The sequence below is a fragment of the Manis pentadactyla genome, chromosome 6 (assembly GCF_030020395.1).
Source record: "Manis pentadactyla isolate mManPen7 chromosome 6, mManPen7.hap1, whole genome shotgun sequence".
Taxonomy (NCBI): domain Eukaryota; kingdom Metazoa; phylum Chordata; class Mammalia; order Pholidota; family Manidae; genus Manis; species Manis pentadactyla.
The window spans coordinates 47,120,313-47,135,421 of record NC_080024.1 but is presented as its reverse complement, the minus strand read 5'-3'; the positions used below and the strand labels follow the sequence as shown (position 1 = coordinate 47,135,421).

General features: G+C 35.9%; 1 protein-coding gene across 3 annotated transcripts in view; it reads left to right on the top strand.

The window, feature by feature from the left end:
• The first annotated feature begins 252 nt into the window (after positions 1 to 252).
• Positions 253 to 15,109, top strand: part of TFPI (tissue factor pathway inhibitor) — a 95,120-nt gene continuing 80,263 nt past the window's right edge. For 2 of the 3 annotated variants that reach the window (XM_057503807.1, XM_057503806.1), the window contains exon 1: positions 253 to 505. The gene's annotated coding sequence lies outside the window, so the exon portion shown is untranslated. The remainder of the gene's footprint in view (positions 506 to 15,109) is intronic. The other variant, XM_036924877.2, reaches the window with a different exon arrangement.

Sequence of the window (15,109 nt, the reverse complement as noted above, 5' to 3'; positions counted from 1 at the left end):
AAAGAAAGAACTGAGAAAAAAAAGTTTTTTTAACTGATTGCAAAAAGAATCCTTGAAAGTAAAATAAATAGTTATTCAAAAATAGTAACTCTGAGATCTTAGTGTAAGCTGCTTCCTTTCTTTGTTTCTTCCATTGTAGAAAAAGACTTTTGAACAGTTTGGCAAAATTAGCCTAAATACTGTTGGAGTGATCTAAACAGGAAGCCTGGCTATTCCCAGCTGCCAGTGATCTGAAACCGGCCCTGAGGCTCACGCTTTGCTCCAATAGACAGAAGCGACTTTGGGCTGTAAAATCGTGAAATTCTTACCTCGCCCTTTCACTGCCTGCAGGATCAGATTGCAATTTTTTCAAGACTCTCCTCTCTCCGGTTTCTTAATCTGTTTAAAAGAAGAAGGAGAAAAGATAAATTCTCTCTTCAGTGCCTGGAAGAGAAAACAAAATAACCTCAACTCCAGCTCCACTTTGCAAAAATCTTTCTAAGAACTTTCTTCAGAGATTTTACTTGTGAGTACTTGGCAATATACTTTCTCGACATGAGAAATAACCTTTATTTCTTCTTACTTGGGGGAAGAGCAGGGTACAGAGTAGCAATGACTGGTAGAGGAAAACCACTGTCTGTAACCCTAAAATGAAAATCAACCCTTCTCTATAAACAAACTCAAAATGCAATGCAAAATTAATTTCTTAGAACTTAGCATTTAGTTCTTAAGCATCTAATTCTTAAGTTCTGCAAACTTAGCATTTAGTTCTTAAAGCTCAGAATTTACTTCATGTTTTTAAAATCATGAACATTTTTGTAACAAGTTGGTAAGACGTAGCCTTTTTTATAATTTTAAATTTGTAGTGACAATTATTAATTGTATCTGTTTAATTAGAATTTTCTGAAGATTTGGTTTACCTTTAAATATTATTTAGTAACATTAAGAAATATAACAAAGAGACTCTCTGCCAGCCTTATATTTAAAGAAATTTCTTTCATTGCTCTTAATTGGTGATATTTAAAATGAGGTATATACATTAGAATTCTTGTAATCTAAATGAAATGTTTTATGCCAGCATTAGTTAATCCCTCTTATGAAATGTTTTACAAGTCTCCAAAGACCAAAAGCTCATATTCCAAGATACTTAAATAAGGATATGTATGATTGCACTACTTGTAGTGCAGTTATGTAAATTAAAGCAATAGCTTACATACCTACATAGTGTACTTGCTGGTTATGAAACAACCATGCAATTATAATGACATAATTATTTAAATATGGAAAAATCTCATTCGTATAAGAGTACTACAAAAAATGAGGGCAAAGAGCAGTGCCTTGTAGAAAAGAAAAGATAAGCAACAGCCACACTGTGACTCAGTGATCTAGAAATTAGTCACAAAATGACTTTGTAAATTATGTGATAAACACAAAGGGCAGAACCCAAGCAGGAAACTTACAGCCCAGAGAGTCATATTTTATGGGTACAAGCATAATATTTATATTAGAGACAAAAAATTGTGTTAAATTTGAGATACTGCCAAGTTTTTTAACCTAACACAGTACTTCGTTAAACACTTTTGGGATTCTTTCAAATTCACCATTCAATTGCATGATTATTTCAAGACATATTATCTATATCTCATCTAATCCTTAAACTAAAGGGGAATAGTGTCTGTAAAAATTTATGGGAATATGAAATTCTAATTTGGGACTATGGGTTAATAAACTGATATAAATATCCATAGGGATCAACATACATTGAAAAATACTTACATAAATATAGATAATTAACATTATAGGCATAAGATTAAAACTTTAAAATACTATTAATAATTTGAATAGTTATATTGGGAAACCAGAAGAATCTTCTTCAGGTGACTGACATAGACTCTTGTTGGGACTCTTCACTGATACATATACTACTATTTGGTTTCCCTCTCAGTTAGGTATGCTGAATTGGACAAGTTGTTGTTTTAAAGGTGCAGTCTGGTATCTTTAAGCATTTGGTTTACTGCCAGTGACTAGATCAAAACCCCTTTGGGAAATGTTTTGTTAAAATGCTCCTGTTAAGTGGATTATGCCATCAACTGGTACTTGCTGGTGTGATTGATTGTAACTCTATGCTTCACATCTGATTGTTGTTTGTACAAATGTTTTGACTGGAGTCTTCCATTATAAACATTATTGCTAAACTTAAAAATAATAAATTATGAAATAGAAAACTTTTTGTATTAAGCTATAGTTTTTGTAACACTAGTTTACTCCTTTCTTGATAATTTATTTCCTGACCTTAGTTATCTACCTTATTCAAACTAAAAAGATAATTGGACAAGATGACAAACTACAGAAGGGAAAAGCCCAAGTTCAAAAGGCTTTGCTTATACTCAGAATGCCCAGCAATCTCACTGCATAGTAAATGTGGTACAGGTTCTTTAGGAATGGTTGTTTTATGCAATTCAGTGTCACAAACTTTAAGACAGATTTCAACTGATATCTACCTAATAGCAGAAAAAACAATGCAAAGCATACATCCTTGGGGTAATGTAAGGGGTCGGGCATGAGAAACAATATGAAAAGAGAAGTACTCGATAAGGTCTTAAAAAAAACTTGTATTAGTATAAATTAAATAAATTGAATGATACTATTAATTAAAATGGTTTATTTATGTCACCAAATTATTTTTGCTAGGTAGATGTAGTCTAAGTACATTACATGCCAACTCGTCTATTCTCAATAAAAGCTGTATCTAGCCACCCTTTTTTGTTTACCATCTAAAACATTTAACTGGGGGAATTTAAACTTGCAAAGTTGCCTTTTTTAAAAACAAAAATATTTTTAAATACATTACACCTTTTATTAGAAATATACCAGTACTCTAATTCTTTCTGATTGTTATCACATCATTAGGAGAAATCTGAATTCCAGGCATGGAGTGAGTATTGAAGTCCTTATTTCTGGATATTAAATCTTACCACAGTGAAGAAAGGGTGCAAGTTATTCCAGAGAGTTCTGTTCATGTTATACCATTTCCCTTGGGTATTTAAGATCCTCAAAAGCTGCTTTGTTGGTGTCACTTATTTTCTCCAGGAGTTCAGTTTTCCCACTACCCTTCTCTCCCTGTCTCCGTTTCTCTTAAGTGGCAAGCGCCATTTAGAAAGAGAGATTGAACTACCAAAAGGCTAAGAGCAAACTAATCATTTCCACTTCTCTTCTTTCTAGAGTCAATAAAAAAAAAAAACACTGGACCCAAGCCAGTTTTACTATGTTCATGTCTCTTCCTTTGGGATAATATGTTCCCTCTTATTTGGAACAAACACATTTTAATATTACTTTAAAAACCAAAGAGTAATAGGACACCATGGCCCATAGTAGCAAGTCCCAGTGCTGCAATATTTCTTATCACAGTTGTTCCATCTAGTGGACCATATATCTCTGGGTTTATGAAGTTATTACAAGGAAGTCTCCTCTCAAAATGTGAGGGTAGCATTATCTAGACTGAATAAATGTTGTGGATGAGGCTATTTCAACATCAGGAATGTGAAAGTACCAATCAATATGGCTCTAATAATGTAGTGTTTGTATTAGCAAGCATAGTGTGCCACTGACCCCTTTCAATTGTACCACATCCTCAGGACCACCACTGTCCTACCACAAACCTCCTTCTCTCTCTCTTGATTGTGATTCTTATCATCTATCCCATTCTTGAATCCCATAATAACCCATCTCTAAGCATCACCTTAAAAGACTTAGAAATGAAGTAAATTTCAGTAAATGGGTGAGTCTCCAGAATAATAGGGTACGTTGCAAAATTTTGATATTATTTTTAAAGTTCATTTAGGATACTCCAATGTATCTCAGAAAATAAATCACAATGATTATATCAAAATATCTTATGTGTACACGTGCTCTTTTTTTTTGCAACTGATTTCAAATATACTTGAATACAAAATGAGTTTCTGATTCATGCTGCATGAATGAACCTTGAAAACATTATACTAAGTGAAATTAGACAAAGAAGAGCAAATAGTTTGTAATTCTACATATATGGAACATGTAGAATAGTGAAATTCATAGAGACAGAAAGTAGATTAGAGGTTATTAAGTAGCCATCATCTTGAGTCTGGAGGAGGAAGAGATGAATGAGTTGTTGATTATAGATGCAGAGTTTCTGTTTGGGATGAAAAATTCTGGAAATAGTGGTGGTAATTGTACAACATTGTGAATGTAAATTCAAGAAATCAGCCATTTCATCGAAACTGTCAAATTTATTAGCATAAAGTTGTTAATTGTATTTTCTTATACTAGAATTTGTAATGATGTGAATCCTCTAGTTCTTGACATTGGTAATTTGTGCCTTTTCTTTTTCCGTATCAGTCTACATTGAGGTTTATTAATTTTAAACATTTTTAAAAAATGGTTTATTTCACTGATATCCTCTCTCAGTTTTTTATTTTCTTGCTATGAATTTCTATCTAAATATTACTTTGGCTATATTATGATAATGCTGTGCTCTCATTTTTATTCAGTTCAAATATCCTCTAATATCCCTGCGATTTCAACATCGACCCATGAGTTTTTTAGAAGAGTGTTATTTAGTTTCCAAATATTTGTAGATTCTTCAAATGTCTTTCTTTTTATTATTTCCAATTTGATTTCATTAGGGTCACAGTACCTATTTTACATGGATAGAATAATTAGTAATTTACTGAGATATATTTTATGATCCTTAATAAAATCTAACTTGGCAAAAGTCCTGTGTGCTCTTGAAAAGTACATGTAGAATATAATGTTTTATGTTAATTAGATAAAGTTATTTACAGTGTTTGTCAAATTTTCTATATTCTTACTAAATATTTCTGTGTATTTTTTAATTAATTAATTAATTTTCTAATTTTGTAATCATTAATCTACGATTACATGAAGAACATTATGTTTACTAGGCTCCCCCCTTAACCAAGTCCCCCCCCACACCCCATTACAGTCACTGTCCATCAGCGCAGTAAGATGCTGTAGAATCACTACTTGTCTTCACTGTATTGCAGAGCCCTCCACGTGCCCCCCCACATTATACATGCTAATCGTAATGCCCCCTTCCTTTTTCCCCACCCTTATCCCTTCCTTCCCACCCATCCTCCCTAGTCCCTTTCCCTTTGGTAACTGTTAGTCCATTCTTGGGTTCTGTGATTTTGCTGCTGTTTTGTTCCTTCAGTTTTTCTTTCTTCTTATACTCCACATATGAGTGAAATCATTTGACACTTGTCTTTCTCCACCTGGCTTATTTCACTGAGCATAATACCCTCTAGCTCCATCCATGTTGTTGCAAATGGTACGATTTGTTTTCTTCTTGTGGCTGAATAATATTCCATTGTATATATGTACCACATCTTTATCCATTCATCTACTGATGGGCACGTAGGGTGCTTCCATTTCTTGGCTATTGTAAATAGTTCTGCGATAAACATAGGGGTGCATCTGTCTTTTTCAAACTGGGCTGCTGCATTCTTAGGGTAAATTCTTAGGAGTGGAATTCCTGGGTCAAATGGTATGTCTATTTTGAGCTTTTTGAGGAACCTCCAAACTGCTTTCACAATGGTTGAACTAATTTACATTCCCACCAGCAGTGTAGGAGGGTTCCCCTTTCTCCATAACCTCGCCAACATTGGTTGTTGTTTGTCTTTTGGATGGTAGCCATCCTTACTGGTGTGAGGTGATATCTCATTGTGGTTTTAATTTGCATTTCTCTGATGACTAGCGATGTGGAGCATCTTCTCATGTGTCTGTTGGCCATCTGAATTTCTTCTTTGGAGAACTGTCTGTTCAGCTCATCTGCCCATTTTTTAATTGGATTATATGCTCTTTGTTTGTTGAGGTGCATGAGCTCTTTATATATTTTGGATGTCAACCCTTTATCAGATCTGTCATTTATGAACATATTCTCCCATACTGTAGGGTACGTTTTTGTTCTATTGATGGTGTTCTTTGCTGTACAGAAGGTTTTCAGCTTGATATAGTCCCACTTGTTCATGTTTGCTTTTGTTTCCCTTGCCTGGGGAGATAGGTTCATGAAGAAGTCACTCATGTTTACATCTAAGAGATTTTTGCCTACATTTTCTTCTAGAGTTTTATGGTTTCATGACTTACATTCAGGTCTTTGATCCGTTTCAAATTTACTTTTGTTTATGGGGTTAGACAGTGATCCAGTTTCATTCTCTTACATGTAGCTGTCCAGTTTTGCCAGCACCATCTGCTGAAGAGACTGTCATTTCCACATTGTATGTCCATGGCTCCTTTATTGAATATTAATTGACCATATATGTTTGGATTAATGTCTGGAGTCTTTATTCTGTTCCACTGGTCTGTGGCTCTGTTCTTGTGCCAGTACCAAATTGTCTTGATTACTATGGCTTTGTAGTAAAGCTTGAAGTTGGGGAGCGAGATCCCCCCCCCTCACTTTATTCTTCCTTCTCAGGATTGCTTTGGCTATTCGGGGTCTTTGGTGTTTCCATATGAATTTTGGAACTATTTGTTCCAGTTGGTTGAAGAGTGTTTTTGGTAATGTGATAGGGATTGCATCAAATCTGTATATTTCTTTGGGCAGGATGGCCATTTTGACAATATTAATTATTCCTAGCCAAGAGCTTGGGATGAGTTTCCATTTACTAGTGGCCTCTTTAATTTCTCTTAAGAGTGTCTTATAGTTTTCGGGTATAGGTCTTTCACTTCTTTGGTTAGGTTTATTCCTAGGTATTTTATTCTCTTTGCTACAATTGTGAATGGAATTGTTTTCCTGATTTCTCTTTCTATTAGTTCATTGTTAGTGTATAGGAAAGCCACAGATTTCTGTGTGTTAATTTTGTATCCTGCAACTTTGCTGTATTCCAATCAGTTCTAGTAGTTTTGGAGTGGAATTTTATGGTTTTTAATGTACAATATCATGTCATCTGCAACTAGTGGCAGTTTGACTTCTTCTTTACTGATCTGGATTCCTTGTATTTCTTTGTTTTGTCTAATTGCCATGACTAGGACCCCCAGTACTATGTTGAATAACAGTGGGGAGAGTGGGCATCCCTGTCTTGTTCCCGATCTCAGAGGAAAAGCTTTCAGCTTCTCACTGTTCAGTATGATGTTGGTTGTGGGCATATCATATATGGCCTTTATTATGTTGAGGTACTTGCCCTGTATACCCATTTTGCTGAGAGTTTTTATCACAAATGGGTGTTGAATTTTGTCAAATGCTTTTTCAGCATCCATGGAGATGATCATGTGGTTTTTGTCTTTCTTTTTTTTTATGTGGTAGATGATGTTGGTGGATGTTCGAATGTTTTACCATCCTTGCATCCCTGGGATGAATCCCACTTGGTCATGGGGTATGATCCTTTTGGTATATTTTTGAATTCAGTTTGCTAATATTTTGTTGAGTATTTTTGCATCTATGTTCAACAGGGATATTGGTTTGTAATTTTCTTTTTTGGTGGGGTCTTTGCCTAGATTTTGGTATTAGGGTGATGTTAGCTTCATAGAATGAATTTGGGAGTATTCCCTCCTCTTCTATTTTTTGGAAAACTTTAAGGAGAATGGGTATTATGTCTTCTCTGTATGCCTGGTAAAATTCCAAGGTAAATCTGTCTGGCCCGGGCATTTTGTTTCTGGGTAGTTTTTTGATTACCACTTCAATTTCTTTGCTGGTAATTGGTTTGTTTTGATTTTGTGTTTCTTCCTTGGTCAGTCTTGGAGGGTTGTATTTTTCTAAGAAGTTGTCCATTTCTTCTAGGTTTTCCAGCTTGTTAGCATATAGGTTTTCATAGTAGTCTCTAATAATTTATATTTCTATGGAGTCCGTCATTATCTCTCCTTCCTTGTTTCTGATTCTGTTGATGTGTGCTGATTCTCTTTTACTCTGAATAAGTCTGGCTAGAGGCTTATCTATTTTGTTTATTCTCTCAAAGAACCAGCTCGTGGTTTCATTGATTTTTTCTATTGTTTTATTCTTCTCAATTTTATTTATTTCTTCTCTGATCTTTATTATGTCCTCCTTCTGCTGACTTTAGGCCTCATTTTTTCTTCTTTTTCCAATTTTGATAACTGTGACGTTAGACTATTCCTTTGGGTTTGTTTTTCCTTCTTTAAACACGCCTGGATTGCTATATACTTTCCTCGTAAGACTGCTTTCGCTGCATCCCATAGCAGTTGGGGCTTTTTGTTGTTGTTGTCATTTGTTTCCATATATTGCTTGATCTCTATTTTAATTTGGTCATTGATCCATTGATTATTTAGGAGCATGTTGTTAAGCCTCCAAGTGTTTGTGGGTCTTTTTGCTTTCTCTGCACAATTTAGTTCTTGTTTTATTCCTTTGTTGTCTGACAACTTGGTTGGTAGAATTTCAATCATTTTAAATTTACTGAGGCTCTTTTTGTGGCCTTATGTCATCTATTCTGGAGAATGTTCCATGTGCACTTGAGAAGAATGTGTATCCTGTTTCTTTTGGGTGTAGAGTTCTATAGATGTCTATTAGGTCTATCTGTTCTAGTGTGTTGTTCAGTGCCTCTGTGTCCTTACTTATTTTCTGTCTGGTGGATCTATCCTTTGGAGTGTGTGGTGTGTTGAAGTCTCCTAAAATGAATGCATTACATTCTATTTCCTCCTTTAGTTCTGTTAATATTTGTTTCACATAGGCTGGTGCGCCTGTGTTGGGTGCATATATGTTTATAATTGTTATAACCTCTTGTTGAACTGACCCCTTTATCATTATGTAATGTCCTTCTTTATCTCTTGTTACTTTCTTTGTTTTGAAGTCTGTTTTGTCTGATACTAGTACTGCAACACCTGCTTTTTTTTCCCTGTTGTTTGCATGAAATATGTTTTTCCATCCCTTGACTTTTAGTCTGTGCATGTCTTTGGGTTGAGGTGGGTCTCTGGTAAGCAGTATCTGGATGGGTCTTGCTTTTTTATCCATTCTATTACTCTGTGTCTTTTGATTGGTGCATTCAGTCCATTTACATTTAGGGTGATTATTGAAAGATATGTACTTATTGCCATTGCAGGCTTTAGATTCGTGGTTACCAAAGGTTCAAGGTTAGCTTCTTTAGTATCTTACTGCCTACCTTAACTTGCTTATTGAACTATTATAGACACTGTCTGGTGATTCTTTATTTCTCTCCCTTCTTATTCCTCTTCCTCCATTCTTCATATGTTGGATGTTTGATTCCATGTTCTTTTGTGTTTCCTTTAATTGCTTTTGTAGGTAGTTGATTTTATTTTTTGCCTTTAGTTAGTATTTGGTTGGTCTGCTTTCTCTGCTGTGATTTTATTTTCTCTGGTGACATCTGTTTAGCTTTAGGAGTGCTCCCATCTGTAGCAGTCCCTCTAGAATACCCTGTAGAGGTGGTTTGTGGGAGGCAAATTCCCTCAACTTTTGCTTGTCTGGGAATTGTTTAATCCCTCCTTCATATTTAAATGATAATCGTGCTGGATACAGTATTCTTGGTTCAAGGTCCTTCTATTTCATTGCATTAAATATATCATGCCATTCTCTTCTGGCCTGTAAGGTTTCTGTTGAGGAGTCTGATGATAGCCTGATGGGTTTTCCTTTGTAGGTGACCTTTTTCCTCTCTCTAGCTGCCTTTAAAACTCTGTCATTGTCCTTGATCTTTGCCATTTTAATTATTATGTGTCTTGGTGTTGTCCTTTTTGTGTTCCTTCTGTTGGGAGTTCTGTGTGCTTCTGTGGTCTGAGCAACTATTTCCTTCCCCAGTTTGGGGAAGTTTTCAGCAATTATTTCTTCAAAGACATTTTCTATCCTTTTTTCTCCCTATTCTTCTTCTGGTACCCCTATAATGCAAATATTGTTCCTTTTGTATTGGTCACACAGTTCTCTTAATAGTCTTTCATTCCTGGAGATCCTTTTATCTCTCTCTGGCTCAGCTTCTCTGCATTCATGTTCTCTGATTTCTATTCCATTAATGGCATCTTGCACCTCATCCAGTCTGCTCTTTAGTCCTTCCAGAGATTGTTTTATTTCTGTAATCTCCCTCTGGACTTCGTCCCTTAGCTCTTGCATTTTTCTCTGAAGATCCATCAGCATGGTTATGACCTTTATTTTTAATTCTGTTTCAGGGAGATTGGTTAGGTTTATCTCCCCAGATTCCTTCTCAGAGGAGGATGTCTGGGTTAGTCTGGTCTGTATCAAATTCTTTTGCCTTTTCATGGTGATAAAGGTAGTCATGGGGAGCTGACACTTGTGTCGGCTGGGAGAACGTCCCTTCTTGCTGGTTTGTGGCCTTCCTCTCCTGGAAGAACAGCGACCCCTAGTAGCTTGTGCTGGGAAGCTACATGCAGATGGGGTTTCTAATTCTTGCCCAGCCACTGTGAAGGAAACTCTGCCCTGCTGCTATAGGCATTGCCAGCCTCAGGTTGCTGCCCCACTATGACAGAGCTGAGTCGGAAGGGGAATGGGCGGGAGGCTCTTTATCGCCAGGAGGGGCCTCAGAGCTGTGCTGCCACCCAGGGGGCTAGGGTGTCTGGAGTTTCGTGGGATTCCCAGCTGCTGGGTTAAGTGTCCTGGGATACTTCCATCCAGCTGTGGGGTCCCTGTCCCTTTAAGACTTTCAAAAAGCACTCACTTTTCTTTGTCCCTGGGGTGCCGGCTGCGAGGGCACACTCGCAGCTTTTACTGTCCCGTTTCCCTAGTATCCAGCACCCCACGTACTGTGTGTCTTCGCTCCCAGTGCAGATGGCTAGGGCTGGGTATTTAGCAGTCCTGGGCTCCCTCTCTCTCCCCGCTCCGACTCCTCTCCTCTCATCAGGAGCTGGGGTGAGGGGCGCTTGGGTCCCGCCAGGTGCGGCTTTTATCTTACCCCCTTCACGAGATGCTGGGTTCTCGCAGGTGTGGATGTAGCCTGGATGTTGTCCTGTATCTTCTGGTCTCTCTTTTAGGGATAGTTGTATTTGGTGTATTTTCAAAAATATATATGGTTTTTGGAGGAGATTTCTGCTGCTCTACTCATGCTGCCATCTTAGCTCCTCCTCTGTCTATTTTTTTATGTTAAATTTTGGGTATAGTTGTTGAACTCTCTGACTGTATCTCTGGATTTGTCTACTTCTCTTTCCTGTTCCATCAGCTTTTGTTCATATAATTTGAAGCTCTGGTATTAGGTACATAAACACTTAGGATTTTCTTCTTAATAATCTCTCCCTTTATCATTATGAAATGGCCCTCTTTGTAATACTCTTTGCTGTAAAATGCAATTCACTATTAATATAACCACCTTAGGTTTCTTCTGGTTGATGCAAAAGTTGTATATTTTCCATCCTTATACTTTGAATTTGTGTGTTCATATATAAAATGAGTTTTTAAGCAATGTATAGTTGTGTCTTGCTGTTTTATTCAATCAGAAAATATTTTCCTTTAAATTGGGGTGTTTACACATAATGTAGGGGGGACACAGGGAGGGCTGTATAGCACAGAGAAGACAAGTAGTGACTCTATAGCATCTCACTATGCTGACGGACAGTGACTGTAATGGGGTATGTGGTGGGGACTTGATAGTGGGGGAATCTAGTAACCACAATGTTGGTCATGTAATTGTATATTAATGATTACAAAATTTTTAAAAATTGTGGTGTTTAAAACATTTAATTTGATGTGATAACTGATATGTTTGAATTTGTCTATTGCTTGTTTTTGCTATTGGTCCTATCTGTTCTTCTCTCCTCTTTTACTTCTTTGGGGTCTTCTTTTGGAATTAGGTTTATGTAAGATAATATTTTTGTCTCCTTTGTTGGTTTATTTGCTATCATTCTTTATTTTGTTATTTGTTGTTGCTTTTGGGCTTAGTGTATACATCTTTGATTTATCACGGTCTCCTTCAAGTGATATTACACGTTTCTCAAACAGTATCATCCCAAACAGCGTACTTCCTCTTTCCCCCTCCTAGCCTTTGTGCTATTTTTGTCATACATTTTGTTTCTATGTATGTATAAAGAACACTCTGTGTCATTATTTTGGTTTCAAGCAGTTATAATTTTTAAATATTTTTTTAAATTTAGGATGCCTTCAGATGTATAGAAAACTTGTGAAGCTAGAAAGAGTTGTCATATACCCCAGATCCATTTTATTAACATATCAGTATGGTACATTTGTCAAGATTAATGAAATAATTATCTTTCAAAGAGATTTAAACATATAAAAGTATTTTATGTTTGCCCAGGTAGTCACCTGCTCTGGCATCTTCATTCTGTCCATAGATCCACATTTCCATCTGGTGCCATTTTCTTCTTCAGGCACTGTCCTCTGTTCCCAGGATCTTAGTTACACATACATTAATTAGGATGCTTGAAGTTACCTCACAGCTCACTAATGCTCTACTCATGATTTTTAGTCTTTTTTTCCTCCTTATGTTTCAATTTACATGTTATATCTTTTCTCCTGTTATGACTAATTTGTTTATAATCTTATATAGTGTACATTCGATAATTGTTTTCTTCTCTAGGTATTTGGTTTGGGTTTGTCTGTTCTTTCTCTACTTTTTCTTCTTTCTAGCTTCTTGCACACATGGAAGAGAGGTAAAATTATAGTTTTAATATCTTTGTTATTTACTGTGTCATTTCTGTGTTTTTTTGATTCTTCTCATTATGAGTTATAGTTTACTTTTTTTTACATGCTTTGTAATTTTGATTTGAATGCATGATACTATGAATTTTACTTTCTCAGGTGCTGGATATGTTGTATTCCTCTACATATTCTTGAGCTCTATTCTGGCAATGTAATGACTTGGAAACAATATGGTATTTTACTATCTTGCTGTTAAGCTTTGCTGTAGGCAGGATCAGAGAAATGTTTATTCTTGGTTAACCTTCTGATTACTAGATGCTTCATGAATTAATATTTTTGCAATTTAGGGATAAGAAATAGTCTCAGCTTTACATATGTTCTAAGTGTTATCCCTCTAGACCTTCTAGATGGTTCTTTACCTAAACTTGGGTACCTTTCTCTCATGCATGCACTAATCAGCATTAAGCTGAAGACTTGAGGGTCATCTGAAATCTCTGGATCTCTCTTGCTATGCAGTTCTTTACTCTCTGGTACTCTGCCCTGCATACTCTAGCCACCGTGGCCTCCCAGACTCCCTGCTTCATCTCCCCAGCTCAGGGAGACCACTGGGCAATTCCAGAGATCCCCTTCCCTTTCCTTTGGTATGGAAGCTGTCTTTAATCAGTACACTGAAACAAATGTCAGAATATAGGACTGAGCTCTTGTTTCCCATCCGCATGGAATCCATATGTTGTCACTGTCCTTCAGTGACCAATATTTAACTAGTTGAAAGTCATCATTTCATATATTTTGACTGTTTTCTTTTTTTGAGTAGATAAGATCAACACATTTTTGCAATCCCAGCAACTATGTTAGATGAGTAAATACATTTATATGTTTGCACAATGAAAAACTTAAATGCACTATTTCTATATAATAATTTTATCGCAGATAAGCAGTTTGTTTCATTATGTTTTTCTGATAATAGTAACAGCCTGGGCAGCTATTCTCTCTCTTTCCTAATTTAGATGACAAATGAACTCTACAAGCTTAAAACCAATCGAGTTGTCACTTGCTCAACAATGTTATTTACATAGTCTCCAGAGTTTATTACAAATTAACGACTGCTCTTACTGATATAGATTCCTATCACAATTTCTCATAATTATCTTTCCTCCCCCTGCTTCCTGGTTACGTCTACCTGCTGAAAGTAGGTAGAAGTGATGATGAAAAAATCATGTGAGAAATGATTAAATATCTAAGGGAAATGTAATTGACAGCAAAAGTTAAAACTTTCTCTCTTTATAAAAGGAAGCTTAGTTTCAGGTGCTTCCTGCTCAGTTAATTATGTCAACTGAAACACATAGATAATCCCAAGTGGCAAACATTGTAGATAAAACTTATATTTAGCATTAGAATTTGGTTTTATAATTATGCATGTGTACATCATTCAAGTTTCTACACATCTTATTTAGGTTCTACAGTTTTAATCTCATTTAGCATACCAGTCTATGAGGAAAGGAAACAAGGTCACAGTAAAGAAATCATTATGGAATCCGTGTCTTTCTTCTAGTGAGTTATCAAAAATTGTGAGATAAACAATTCATCTTAGAGACACCCAATCCCTTCTATCAGTGCCAATAATTTTATTACAGTCCCAGACTTCCCAGGATTAACATTTTTGTATATATTTTTCTCTTAAGGAATTGCTGAGGAATGTGCCACCTGAAAAAAGATGTTTAATCCCAAGGAGAATTTAGATTAGTCTCAATTTACATGGCAAGAGATTTTTTTCCTATAAGTGATCATCCCTGCATGAAGCTCCTTTAAAGCCATTTTAAATTTGTATTAATTAATTATAGCCCTTAAAAAAGGTTTCCAAGGCACCAGTGTTTGCCAAATCATTATGATGTCAGCATCACTCTCTCTGCTACCACTTATCTGCATTTCATATTACCATCACGTTCAGGTGCCCAGTTAATACAAGTAACCATCTATCCTTCCTAATAGAAATTGGAAGCCTCACCTGAAAAAACCTGACAGAGTGGGCACCCGTGGATAGTCTTTGAAAATGTATGTGAAAAAAAATCTATGCATGTGTGTATTTGCACTTGAGAAAGGAGTCTGTAGTTTTCCTCAGATCTCTCAGGAGTTTACACATCAGCATGAAAGCTTACACATAATCATGTGAGACATGATTAAATATCTAAGGAAAACAGTATATATAGACAGAGTTAGGATAAAAAAGAATGGCAAGTTTTAATATGTCTGGAAGAAGGCAAGATAAAGACTTCAAAGTCTGATAAACTTGACAGAATGGGGTGGGTGGACATGTGGGGTAGCAGACAGAGATAAGTTATCCTACAGATAAGAATTCTTTCAAAAAACAGTCTTTTTGAGAAGCCCAGAAAGAGATTAAATCCTTTAAAAATCTTTCATTTCTATCACTATACTTGAGGCAGATTATAATTTTAGTATATTTAAAACTGAGCCTTAACTAATTTGCTTTTTATATACTACATCCTTTGCAGGATAGAAAAAGTACACAATGTGATAAATTTTAACCATTCATAAATAAACTTAATTTTAGGACTTTAA